The following is a 13,250-nucleotide window of genomic DNA, read 5'->3' on the forward strand; positions in this document are numbered from 1 at the left end:
TTGCAGACAACTGGACTGAAGGAAAAGGTGACTCAGCCACAATAGTAGGAAACACACAACACACAAAGGAGACAACTCTGAAGCACCAGGCCCTGATGAATAGGGAACACAGCACACCAGGGCACTACAGGACCACTTCTTCTTAAGGCCACTACTTTCAAGAGCAGGAGACCTAGGTCATTTTCCTAAAACAAAAACACACAGTGAGTTAAACAAAATGAGGAGACAGATGAGTATGTCCCAAATATAAGTACAGGACAAAATCACCACAAGAGAGCTAAACAAAATGGAGATAAACAATACGCTTCATAAATAATTTTAAAAAATAGTAATAAAGATAATCACTGGACTTGGGAGAAAGACCTCAGTGAGACCCTCAATATAGAGACCAAAAACATAAGAACCAATCAGAGATGAAGAGCTCAGTAACTGAAATTTAAAATATACTAGATGGAATGAATAGTAGACTTTAAGAAGCAGAAGAAAGGATTGGTGACTTGGAGGACAGAATAATAGAAAGCAACCAAGCTAAAAAGAAAAAAAAAAAAACAATAAAAAAATGAAAAGAGATTTAGGGAACACAGCAATACCATCAGATATCACAACATTCATGTTATAGAGATCCCAGAAAGAAAAGAAAGTAAAGAAGCAAAAAATGTTATTTGAAGAAATTATAGCTGAAAATTCCTGAGTCTGAGGAAGGAAACAGAAGTCCAGATCCAGGAGGCACAGAGAGCCCCCAACAAAATCAACCCAAGAAAGTCCACATCAAGAAACATGGCAGAAAGGAGTGATCAAGAATTGCAAAAGCAGCCAAAGAAAACAAAATAGTTATATAAATGATAAACCCCCTAAGGCCAATGGCTAAGTTTCCAGAAAAAAAATTGTAGGCCAAAAAATATATAAGTATCATGATAAATTCAGAGTAGAAAAAAAAAAAAAAACCATGTCCAAGAATACCTTATCCAGCAAGGCTATCATTAAGAAGAGAAGGAGAGAGAAGAGTTTTCTGGATGAAAAAAGGTTAAAGGAATTCAACACCACTAAACCAGCCCTACAAGAAATATTAAAAGGGACTCTTTGTGTGTAAAGGAAAGACCCTTGGCAGAAGTAAAAAAAAAAAAAAAGTAGGAAACACAAAAGCAATAAAATTAAGTATAAAAATCAGCCAAGGGATCCACAAATTAAAAGGACATAAGGTGTGACATCATAAACATAAAAGTAAAAAATAAAAAGTAAAAAAAATATATTTAAACTAAACTGTCCACCAAGTTAATATTGACTGTTATATGTAGAAGATGTTATATAGAAAATGAATGGTAATCTCAAATTAAAAACTGATAATAAATATATAAAAAATAAAGAGAAAGAAATCCAAGTACATTACTAAAGCCAGCAAAGTGTGATAGAAGAGAACAAGAAATAGAGAACTACAAACACAACCAAAAAATAAGTAACAAAATGGCAATAAGTACTTACCAACCAATAATCACTTTGAAAGTAAATGGACTAAATACTCCAATTAAAGGACATATAATGAAAGAATGAATAAAAAAGCATGACTTATCCATACACTGCCTACAAGAGATTCATTTAAGACCTAAAAAAGTCACCTACAGATTGAAAATGAGGGGATGGAGAAACAACTATCATGAAAATGGAAGCAAAAAGAAAGCTGGGGTAGCAATATTTATATCAGAGAAAACAGACTTTAAATCAAAAACTGTAGTAAGAGACAAAGAAGGACACTATATAATAATAGTAGGGGACTTTAACACCACCCTTACAACCATGGAGATATCATCCAAACAGAAAATCAAAAATGGAACAGTGGCTTTGAATGACATACGGGAAGAGATGTATGTAACAGATTTTTAGGAGCATTCCATCCTAAAACAGTGAATACACATTCTTTTCAAGTACACAAGGAACATTCGCCAGAGAGGATAACATAGTAGTCTACAGAAAAAATGTCAACAAATTCATAAAGATCAAAGTCATGCCATACATCTTTTCCAACCACAACACTATGAAACTAGAAAGCAACTGCAAGAAATTAAAAAATAAATAAATAATAACAATAACAACAACAACAACAACAAAATTTGGAAAGGCCCCAAATACATGAAGGTTAAATATAATGCTAGTAACCAATGGATGGGTCAGCCAAGAAAGCAAAAAAAATAAAAATAAAAAATACATGGAGATTAATGAAAATACAATGGTACATAATATTTGGGACATAGCAAAAGTGATTCTAAGAGGGAAGTTTAGAGCAATACGGACCTACCTCAAGAAGCAAAAAAAAAGAAAGAAACAAAAACCTCAAATATACAACCTAATCTTATACCTAAAGTACCTAGAAAAAGAACAAACAAAACCCAAAACTAGTAGAAGGAAGGAAATAATACAGATTAGAAGAGAAATAAAATAGAAACTTAAAAAAGTAGAAAAGACCAGTGAAATCAGAAGCTGGTTCTCTGGGGGAAAAAAATCAACAAAACTAATAAACCTTTAGCCAGACTCATAAAAAAGATATAGAGAGAGCACAAAAATAAACAAAATCAGAAATGAAAGAGCAGAAACAACAACTAACACCACAGAAATACAAAGAAATATGATAGTATTATAAAAAATTACATGCCAATATAGGACAACCTAGAAGAAATAGATAAATTACTAGAAATATATAACCTTCCAAAACTGAACAGGAAGAAATAGAAAATTTCAGTAGACTGATCACCACCAGTGAAACTGAATCAGTAATCAAAAGACACCCAACAAACTAAAGTCCAGGACCAGGTGGTGTCACAGGTGAATTCTACCAAATACTTCAAGAAGAGTTAATACCTATTCTTCTCAAACTATTCCAGAAATTAGAAGATTAAAGAAAACTTCCACATTTGTTCTATGAGGCTAGCATTACCCTGATATCAAAACTAAATAAAGACACCATTAAAAAAGAGAGAGAGAGAACTACAGGCCAGTATCTCTGATGAACATAGATACAAAAATCCTCAACAAAATATTAGCTAACCAAATCTAACAATATATTTAAAAAAACATTCACCATGATCAGGTAAGGTTTATTCCTAGGATGCAAGACCGGCACAATATTTGAAAATCAATCAACACGATACAGCACATCAACAGGAGAAATGATAAACACCATATGATCCTTTCAATAGATGAAGGAAAGCATTTGACAAATTACAACATGTATTCATAATAAAAATGTCAACAAAGTAGGTTTAGAGGGAGCATACCTCAACATAATAAAGGCCACAAATGGAAAACTCACTGCAAACATCATACTAAATCGGGAAACACTGAGAACTTTACCCCTAGGGTTAGGAACAAGACGAGGATGTCACTCTCATCACCTCTACTCAACATAGTACTGGAAGTCCTAGCCACAGCAATTAGACAACAAAAAGAAATAAAAGGGATTGAAATGAGCAAGGAAGAAGTAAAAACTTTCATTATTTTCGGATGACATGATACTATAGAAAACCCAAAAGATTCCACAAAAAAACTACTAGAACTGATAAACAAATTTAGTACAGTTGCAGTACACAAAAATCAATGTACAGAAATCTGTTGCATGAGTATATACCAATAATGAAGCAACAGAAAGAGAAATTAAGAAAACAATCCCATTTACAATTCTACCAAAAGGAATAAAAGACCTAAGAACACAGTTAACCAAATAGATGAAAGCCCTCCAGAACTATAGAACAATGATGAAAGAAATTGAGAACAACACAAATAGAAAGATATTTCATGTTCATAGATTGGAGGAAAAAATATTGTTAAAATGTCCATACTACCAAAGCAACGTACAGATTTACTGAAATCCCTATGAAAATTCCAACAGCATTTTTCAAAGAACTAGAATTTATTAAAATTTGTATAGAATCAAAAAAAGACCCTGAAGAGACAAAATGATCTTAAGAAAGAACAAAACTAGAGGTTTCACCATCCCAAATTTCAAGATATACAGCAAAGCTATAATCAAACAGTATGGGACTGGCACAAAAAATAGACACATAGATCAATGTAACAGAATAGGGCCCAGAAATTAACCCACATAAATACATATGGTCAATTAATCTTCCACAAAAAAGGCAAGAATATGAAATGGGAAAAAATGTCCCCAACAAATGGTATTGGGAAAAGTGGACAGATACAAGCAAAAGAATGAAACTGGACCACTTTTTCATACCATTCAAAAAAATCAACTCAAAATGGATTAAAGACCTAATGTGAGATGATAAAATCCTAGAAGAGAGCACAGGCAATAATTTTTCTGACAAAGGATGTGGCAACTTCCTTCTAGATATTTTCCTGAGGTAAGAGGGAAAAAGCAAAAACAAACTATTGGGAATATATCAAAATAAAAATCTCTGTACAGCAAGGGAAACAATTAACAAAATTAAAGAAATAAGAAAGTAAATGTAGTTAAGTGTTCAAAAATAAATGGGTAAGTAGAAACAAAAACCAGTTATTACCTGTACTGAAGTAGTGAAATTTTGAAATAACTGAAACTTTTTGGTATATAATAGATGAAAATTATAAACCTTATTTTCTAAGACTGATGTACTTTATCAAGATTTTAATGACCACATTCTAATGATGACATTTTTCCATGACAGTATGAAGATTGTACTTTAGAATGCTAATAAATTAAATTCTGTTGCTTTAACATGCGAACACTATAGCACATCAACAATGTAATTTTTCCCTTCCACTTTGTATAATGCCTCCTAAAATTTATGGTAGAAAAAATTTACCTTGCCCATTTGAACATTCTCCTAACTAGGAAAAAAAGAGGTGGATAATTGCTGCATATTGTTTTTAGTGAGTGGATGTAAAATGAGAAGTATGTTGAGAAATATAAAGATTAACCTATAATTCACTTGCACAGTAATTTGAAAATAATCTACGTCCAATGACTGCTTAGAATATGCAAAGTGAATGGGAGAACCAAAGTGGTAAATCATCATTATAAATTAGTATTTTTCCAATAAAAAATACTAATATCAGGTTTTCCGATGCATTTAATCTTGAAAAAAAGCTTGCAAAATAGGCACAGTTACTATAATACCTACTTTATAATGTACCAAACATGGCAAAGTACAGAAATTTGCCCCACTCAGAACTTAGAGATATAGAATATGAACCCAAGTATCTTTGAGCTATCCTTTCATTCACTATCCTAAAACATGCCATATTAAAATTGTAGCTAATAATTATAGTCAAAGATACTTTTTTGTGTTAGAAATTTTACATCAGTTGAACTTGTTTCTCACTTATTTTCAATTTCAATGAATTATTTCCAAGTTTTCTGGTCCAATCTAATCTGGTTTTCTTAAGAAAAAAAATGAGATGAAATCTGTAATCAAAAATATCCCAACAAATAAAAGTCCAGGCACATATGGCTTGACTGGTGAATTCTACCAAATATTTAAAGGTGAATCAATAACAATCTTTAAATTCTTCCAAAAACTGAAGAGAACAGAAACCTTCCAAACTTGTTTTATGAGGCCAGTATAACAATGTTACCAAAGCCAGACAAGGACACTATAAGGAAAGAAATTTATAAGCCAATATCCCTGATGAACATATGTGCAAAAATCCTCAACAAAATACTAAAAATCTGAATTTAAAAGTACAGTAAATGATCATTCACCATAGTCAAGTGGAATTTCTCTTTCATATCTGAGGATGATTCAACACATGCAAATCAAACCATGTAATATATACCCCATTAGCAAAATGAAAGATAAAAATCACATGACATGTCAAAAGATGCAAAAAAAGTGTATGAAAAATTCAACATCCTTTCGTGAAAAAAACTCTTAAGTTACATAAAGAAATAAGGCAGTTCAACATAATAAAGGCCATATAAGAAAAACCCACAATCAACATCATACTGAGTGATAAAAAACCAAAAGCTTTTACTCAAAAATAAAAAATAAGACAAGTGTCCACTCTTGCTACTTCTATTCAACATAGTACTGGAAGTCCTAGTCAGGGGAATTATGCAATAATAATAGGCATCCAAATCAGAAAGGCAGTAGTAAAATTTTCTGTTTGCAGATGATGTGATTATAAAGAAAACTCCAAAGACTAGCTAAACTCTGAAAAAAATAATAAACTTAGTAATGTTGTAGAATACAACATTAACAAACAACAATCCATTGTGTTTCTATATACTTATAATTAACTATCCAAAAAGTCGTTCAGAAAAAAACAAAGTCCCATTTATAAAAGCCTCAAAAATAATAAAATACTTAGGGATAAATTTAACAAACTAGGCAAAAGATCTATACACTAAAAACTATAAAAAAGTAATATAAGAAAACAGGAAAGACACAAACACATCCTGTGTTCATAAATTGAAAAAATATTGTTAAAATGTTCATTCGGGGTGGGGGGAGGGAGGAGAAAGATGGGGGAGAAGGAGGAGACCAAAATATCATCAGGTCCCAAGACTTCAGCTAGATAGTTATCAAACCATGCTGAACACCTACAAACTCAACAGGAGATAGAAGAGAAGAGGAGCAATTCTAGGAACAGAATATTGGTCACTTTCTGGGAGGTAGGACATTCAGAGAAGTGAATTCAAGGCAACATACAGGAAGATAGACCACAGGGTTAAGCTGGCTCCCAGCAAGTGAGAGAGCAGTGGAGAACAAAATCAGAACTTTTACAAGTCTGCTCCACTGAGGGACATCGCTCCAGAGGCTAAGCTGCGTGTGGAGCCTTCACGGGGACAGTGTGGTCTCAGGACCTGCAGTGACACAAAAAGACCAGGGGTGTCTGAGTGCGGCAGAGCTCCCAGGTATCAGAGTGGGGAAGCTGGCTACAGAGACGGAGCAAAGGACTGGGCTTTCAGCACAGGATTACCTTAAACCAAGATCCAAGGCATAGTCGGGCCACTGCTTTTCGAGCAGGGATGCCACAAATGGCAGATCCAGAGAGACTTTCTCCTCCCTCCTCTGGAAGAAGCAGCACGGGAGCATGCAGAAGGAAATCTACTGATCTGGAGACTCCAAATGGGGCCATGCGCCAGAGATAGAAATGCTCAGTCACAGGCTGGGTGAGCATGGAGTGTGGCCGGAGACCAGGGAGACAGGAGGGATTGACTGCTTTTCTCTAAGGGCGCATGAAGAGTGAGGCCCTGAGTTCTCAGCTCCTATGGGCTGGAGACTGGAAGGCCACATCTTCATTCCCACCCTCCAAAGCTGTACAGAAAGCATTCAGGGAACAAAAGCTCCGAGAACAAATTGGAAAGGTTTGCTTAGCCTGGTCTCTGGCAAAGGTGATATAATTCCGCCTCAGGCAAAGATATTTGAGAATCACTGCACTAGGCCCCTCCCCTAGAAGATCAATAAGAACATCCAGCCAAGACCAAATTCACCAATCAGTGAGAACTGCAGAACTCCAGAGCAAGGGAAAGCAACACATAGAATTCATGGCTTTTTTCCCATGTTCTGATGGTCTTTCAAAGTTTAAATTTCTTAATTTTTTTTTCTTATTCTATTTTTTAAAAATTTTTCCTCTTTCCTATTTTGACCTTTGTTAACTATTTTATCTTATCAATACCTTTTTAAAAATCCTTTTTAATTTTCATTGTTATATTTTATCCCTTCATTGTATTTAACCTTATATTTTGTGTACATGTAGGGTTTTGTTTTTCTTTAAAATTTTGGGATACAATTTCTTCTAACAGATCAAAGTATACCCTTAATCTAGAACATGGTTTTGTTCTAGTTTCCAACCTGATCACATTCTTTCCTCTTTTTTTCAACCAAATTCTGATCAATTCCTTTTTTAGAACTTTTAATTTTTATCTTTACATTCATAACCCATCCCTTCATCATGTTTTTTATTTTTGTATATATATTTTTTTCTTTCGTTAAAATATTGGAAGGTAGTTTCTTCTAAGAGACCAAAATATACCCAAAATCAAGTGCATGGCTCTGCTTTCTTCACCAGTTTTTATTTCTAAATCTATCTATCTATCTATCTATCTAGATATTTTCCCTCGTTTCTTCTCCTCCCAGTTTTGGGTCTCTTCTGATTTCATTAGTGTATATTTTTCTGGGGTTGTTGCTACCCTTTTAGTATTTTGTTCTCTCATTCATCTATTTTTTATCTGGATAAAATGACAAGGTGGAAAAACTCACCACAAAAAAAAAAAAAAAAAGAACAAGAGGCTGTACTGACAGCTGGGGACCTAACCCCTACAGACATTAGTAATATCTCAGAACTAGAGTTCAGAATGATAATTATCAAGGTGCTAGCTAGGCTGAAAAAAAGCAGGGAAGATATTAAAGAACCCCTTTCTGGGAAAATAAAAGAACTAAAATCTAACCAAGTTGAAATCAAAAAAGCTATTAATGAGGTTCAATCAAAAATGAAGTCTCTTATTGCTAGGATAAATAAAGCAAAAGAGAGAATTCATGATATAGAAGAACAACTGATGGAGAATAAAGAAGCTGAGCAAAAGAGAGACAAACAACTACTGGACCACAAGGGGAGAAATGGAGAGAAAAGTGATACCATAAGATGAAACAATATTAGGATAACTGGGATCCCAGAAGAAGAAAGAGAAAGAAGGGCAGAAGGTACATTGGAGAAAAATATGGTACAGAATTTCCCTAATATGGCAAAGGGAACAAGCATCAAAATCCAGGAGGCACAGGGAGCCCCCTTCAAAATCAATAAAAGTAGGTCCACACACCATCTTCTAATAGTAGAACTTAAAAGTCTCAGTGACAAAAGGAAATTCCTGAAAGTAGTTCAGGACAAGAAGTCTGTAACATAGGTCTGTAGAAATATTAGATTGGCAGCAGATCTATCCACAGAGACTTGACAGGTCAGAAAGAACTGGCAGGATATACTCAGAGCAAAAAGCAAGAAAAATATGCAGCCAAGAATAATACACCAGCTAGACTGTCATTGAAAACAGAAGGAGAGATTAAAACACTTCTAGGACCAACAAAAATTAAAAGAATTTGCAATCACAAAACCAGTTCTATTGAAAGGGCTCCTCTAAGCAAATATTGGAAATATTGAAAGGGGTCCTCTAAGCAAAGAGAGAGCCTAAAAGTAACAGACCAGAAAGGAACAGAGACAATGTATACTAACAGTCCCATTATAGGCAATACAATGGCACTAAACTCATATCTTTTAAAAGTTACCCTGAATGGGGGTGCCTGAGTGGCTCAGTGGGTTAATGCCTCTGCCTTCGGCTCAGGTCATGATCCCAGGGTCCTGGGATCAAGCCCCACATCGGGCTCTCTGCTCAACGGGGAGCCTGTTTTCCCCTCTATCTCTATGCCTGCCTCTCTGCCTACTTGTGATCTCTGTCTGTCAAATAAATAAATAAAATCTTTTTTAAAAAATAGAAGTTACCCTGAATGTAAATGGGCTAAATGCCCCAATCTAAAGACAAAGGGTATCAGAATGCATAAAAAAAATAAGACCCAGCGGTATGCTGTCTACAAGAAACTCATTTTAGACCCAAAGACACCTAAAGATTTAAAGTAAGGGGGTAGAAAACAATTTACCATGCTAATGGACATCAAAAGAAAGCTGGGTGGCAATCCTTATTTCAGATAAATTAGATTTTACGCCAATGACTACAATAAGAGATGAGGACGGACACTATATCACACTTAATGGGTCTGTCCAAAAAGGCCTAACAATTTTAAATATCTATGCCTCTAACATGGGAGCAGCCAATTATATAAACAAATTAATAATAAAATCAAAGAAACACATCAGCAATAACACAATAATAGTAGGGAACTTTAATACCGACCTCACTGAAATGGACAGATCATGTAAGCAAAAGATCAACAAGGAAATAAAGGCTTTAAATGACACACTGGGCCATATAGACATCACAGATATATTCAGAACATTCCATCCCAAAGCAACAGAATACACATTCTTCTCTAGTGCCCATGGAACATTCTCCAGAATAGATCATATCCTGGGTCACAAAACAGGTCTCAACAGGTACCAAAACACTGGGATCATTCCCTGCATATTTTCAGACCACAATGCTTTGAAACTAGACTTCAACCACAAGAGGAAAGTTGGAAAGAACTCAAATACATGGAGGCTAAAGCTCATCCTAATAAAAAATGAATGGGTCAACAAGGAAATTAAAGAAGAATTAAAAAAAACCTCATAGAAACAAATGAAAATGAAAACACAACAGTTCAAAATCTGTGGGACATAGCAAAGGCGGTCCTGAAAGGAAAGTATATAGCAATACAAGCCTTTCTCAAGAAACTAGAAAGGTCTCAAGTACACAACCCAACCCTACATCTAAAGGAACTGGAGAAAGAACAACGAAGGAAGCCTAAACCCAGCAGAAGAGAAGTAATAAAGATCAGAGCAGAAATCAAAGAAATAGAAGCCAAAAGAACCATAGAAAACATCAACGAAACTAGGAGATGATTCTTTGAATGAATTAATAAGATTGATAAACCCCTGGCCAGATTTATCAAAAAGAAAAGTGAAAGGACCCAAATTAATAAAATCATGAATGAAAGAGGAGAGATCACAATCAACACCAAAGAAATACAAACAATTAAAAGTACATATTATAAGCAACTATACACCAGCAAATTTAACAATCTGGAAGAAATCGGTCCATTCCTAGAGACATATAAACTACCACAACTGAACCAGGAAGAAATAGAAAACCTGAATAGATCCATACCAGTGAAGAGATTGAAGCATTCATCAAAAATCTCCCAACAAACAGGAGCCCAGGGCCAGATGGCTTCCCAGGGGAATTCTACCAAACATTTAAAGAAGAATTAATATCTATTCTCCTGAAACTGTTCCAAAAAATAGAAATAGAAGGAAAACTTCCAAACTCATTCATTGAGACCAACATAAACCTTGATCCCAAAACCAAACAGAAGCCCCATCAAAAAGAATTACAAACCAATATCCTTGATAAACACGGATGCAAAATTTCTCACCAAAATACTAGCCAATAGGATCCAACAGTACATTAAAAGGATTATTTACCACAACCAAGCGGATTTATTCCTGGGCTGCAAGGTTTGTTTAACATCCACAAATCAATCATTGTGATACAATACATTAATAAAAGAAAGAACAAGAACCATATGATACTTCCAGTAGATGCTACAAAAAAATTTGACAAAGTACAGCATCCTTTCTTCACCAAAACTCTTCACAGTGTAGAGATAGAGGGTAGTTACCTCAATATCATCAAAGACATCTATTTAAAAAACCTACAGCAAATATAATTCTCAATAAGGAAAAACTGAGAATTTTTCCCCTAGGGTCAGGACATGGTAGTGCTCTCCACTATCACCACTGCTATTTACCATAATACTAGAAGTCCTAGCATCAGCAATAAGCCAACAAAAATAAAAGGCATCCAAATGAGCAAAGAAGAACTCAAACTCTCATTCTTTGCAGATGATATGATACTTTATGTGGAAAACCCAAAAGACTCCACTCCAAAAGTGTTAGAACTCATACAGGAATTCAGTAAAGTGGCAGGATATAAAATCAATGCACAGAAATCAGTAGCATTTCTATACACTGACAGCAAGAAAGAAGAAATTGAAATTAAGGTGTCAATCCCATTTACAACTGCACCCAAAAACATAAGATACCTAGGAATAAACCTAACCAAAGAAGCAAAGAATCTGTACTCAGAAAACGTTAAAATACTCATGAAAGAAATTGAGGAAGACACAAAGAAGTGGAAAACATTCCATGCTCATGGATAGGAAGAACAAATATTGTGAAAATGTCTATACTACATAAAGCAGTCTACACATTTAATGCAATTCCTATCAAAATATCATCGATTTTTTTTCAAAGAAACAAAACAAATAATCCTAAAAGGTACCTGGAATCAGAAGAGACCCCAAATAGCCAGAGGAATGTTGCAAATGAAAACCAAATTTGGTGGCATCACAATTCCAGACTTCAAGCTCTTTTACAAAGCTGTAATCATCAAGATGGTGTGGTACTGGCACGAAAACAGACATATAGATCAAGGGAACAGAATAGAAAGCTCAGAAATGGACCCTCAACTCTGTGGTTAACTAATCTTCAACAAAGCAGGAAAGAATGTCTAATGGAAAAAAGACAGTCTCTTCAACAAATGGTGTTGAGAAAATTGGACAGCCACATGCAGAAGAATTAGACTGGACCATTTCCTTACACCACACAGAAAAATAGACTCGAAATGGATGGAAGACCTCAATGTGAGAAAGGAATCTGTCAAAATCTTTGAGAAGAACACAGGCAGCAACCACTTTGACCTCAGTCCCAGCAACTTCTTCCTAGAAACAAAGCAAAGGAAGAAAGGGTAAAAATGAACTATTGGGACATCATCAAAATAAAAAGCTTCTGCACAGCAAAAGAAATAGTTAACAAAACCAAAAGACAACTGACAGAATTGGAGAAGATATTTGCAAATGGCATATGAGATAAAGGGCTAGTATCCAAAATCTATGAAGAACTTATAAAACTCAACACCCAAAGAACAAATAATCCAATCAAGAAATGGGCAGAAGATATAAACAGACATTTCAGCAAAGAAGACATCCTAATGGCCAATAAACACATGAAAAAGTGCTCAAAATCACTGACCATCAGGGAAATACAAATAAAACTACAGTGAGATACCACCTCACACCAGTCAGAATGGCTAAAATTAACAAGTCAGGAAATGACAGATGTTGGCAAGGATGCCGAGAAAGGGGACCCCTCCTGTACTCTTGGTGGGAATGCAAGCTAGTGTAGCCACTCTGGAAAACAGTATGGGGGTTCCTTAGAAAGTTGAAAATAGAGCTACCCTACAACCCAGCAATCGCACTACTGGCTATTTACTCTAAAGATATAAACGTAGTGATCTGAAGGGGCACATGCACCTGAATGTTTATAGCAGCATTGTCCTCAATGGCCAGACTATGGAAAGAACCTAGATGTCCATCAACAGACGAATGGAAAGAAGATGTGGTTTATATATATACAATGAAATACTATGCAGCCATCAAGAGAAATTAAATCTTGCCATTTGCAATGACATGGATAGAACTAGAGGGTGTTATGCTAAGCTAAATAAGTCAATCAGAGAAAGACAATTATCATATGATCTCTCTAATATGAGGGATTTGAGAGGCAGGTTGGGGGGTTGTAGGGGTAGGGAAGGAAAAAATGAAACAAAT

This window comes from Mustela lutreola, chromosome X (assembly GCF_030435805.1).
Source record: "Mustela lutreola isolate mMusLut2 chromosome X, mMusLut2.pri, whole genome shotgun sequence".
Classification (NCBI taxonomy): Eukaryota; Metazoa; Chordata; class Mammalia; order Carnivora; family Mustelidae; genus Mustela; species Mustela lutreola.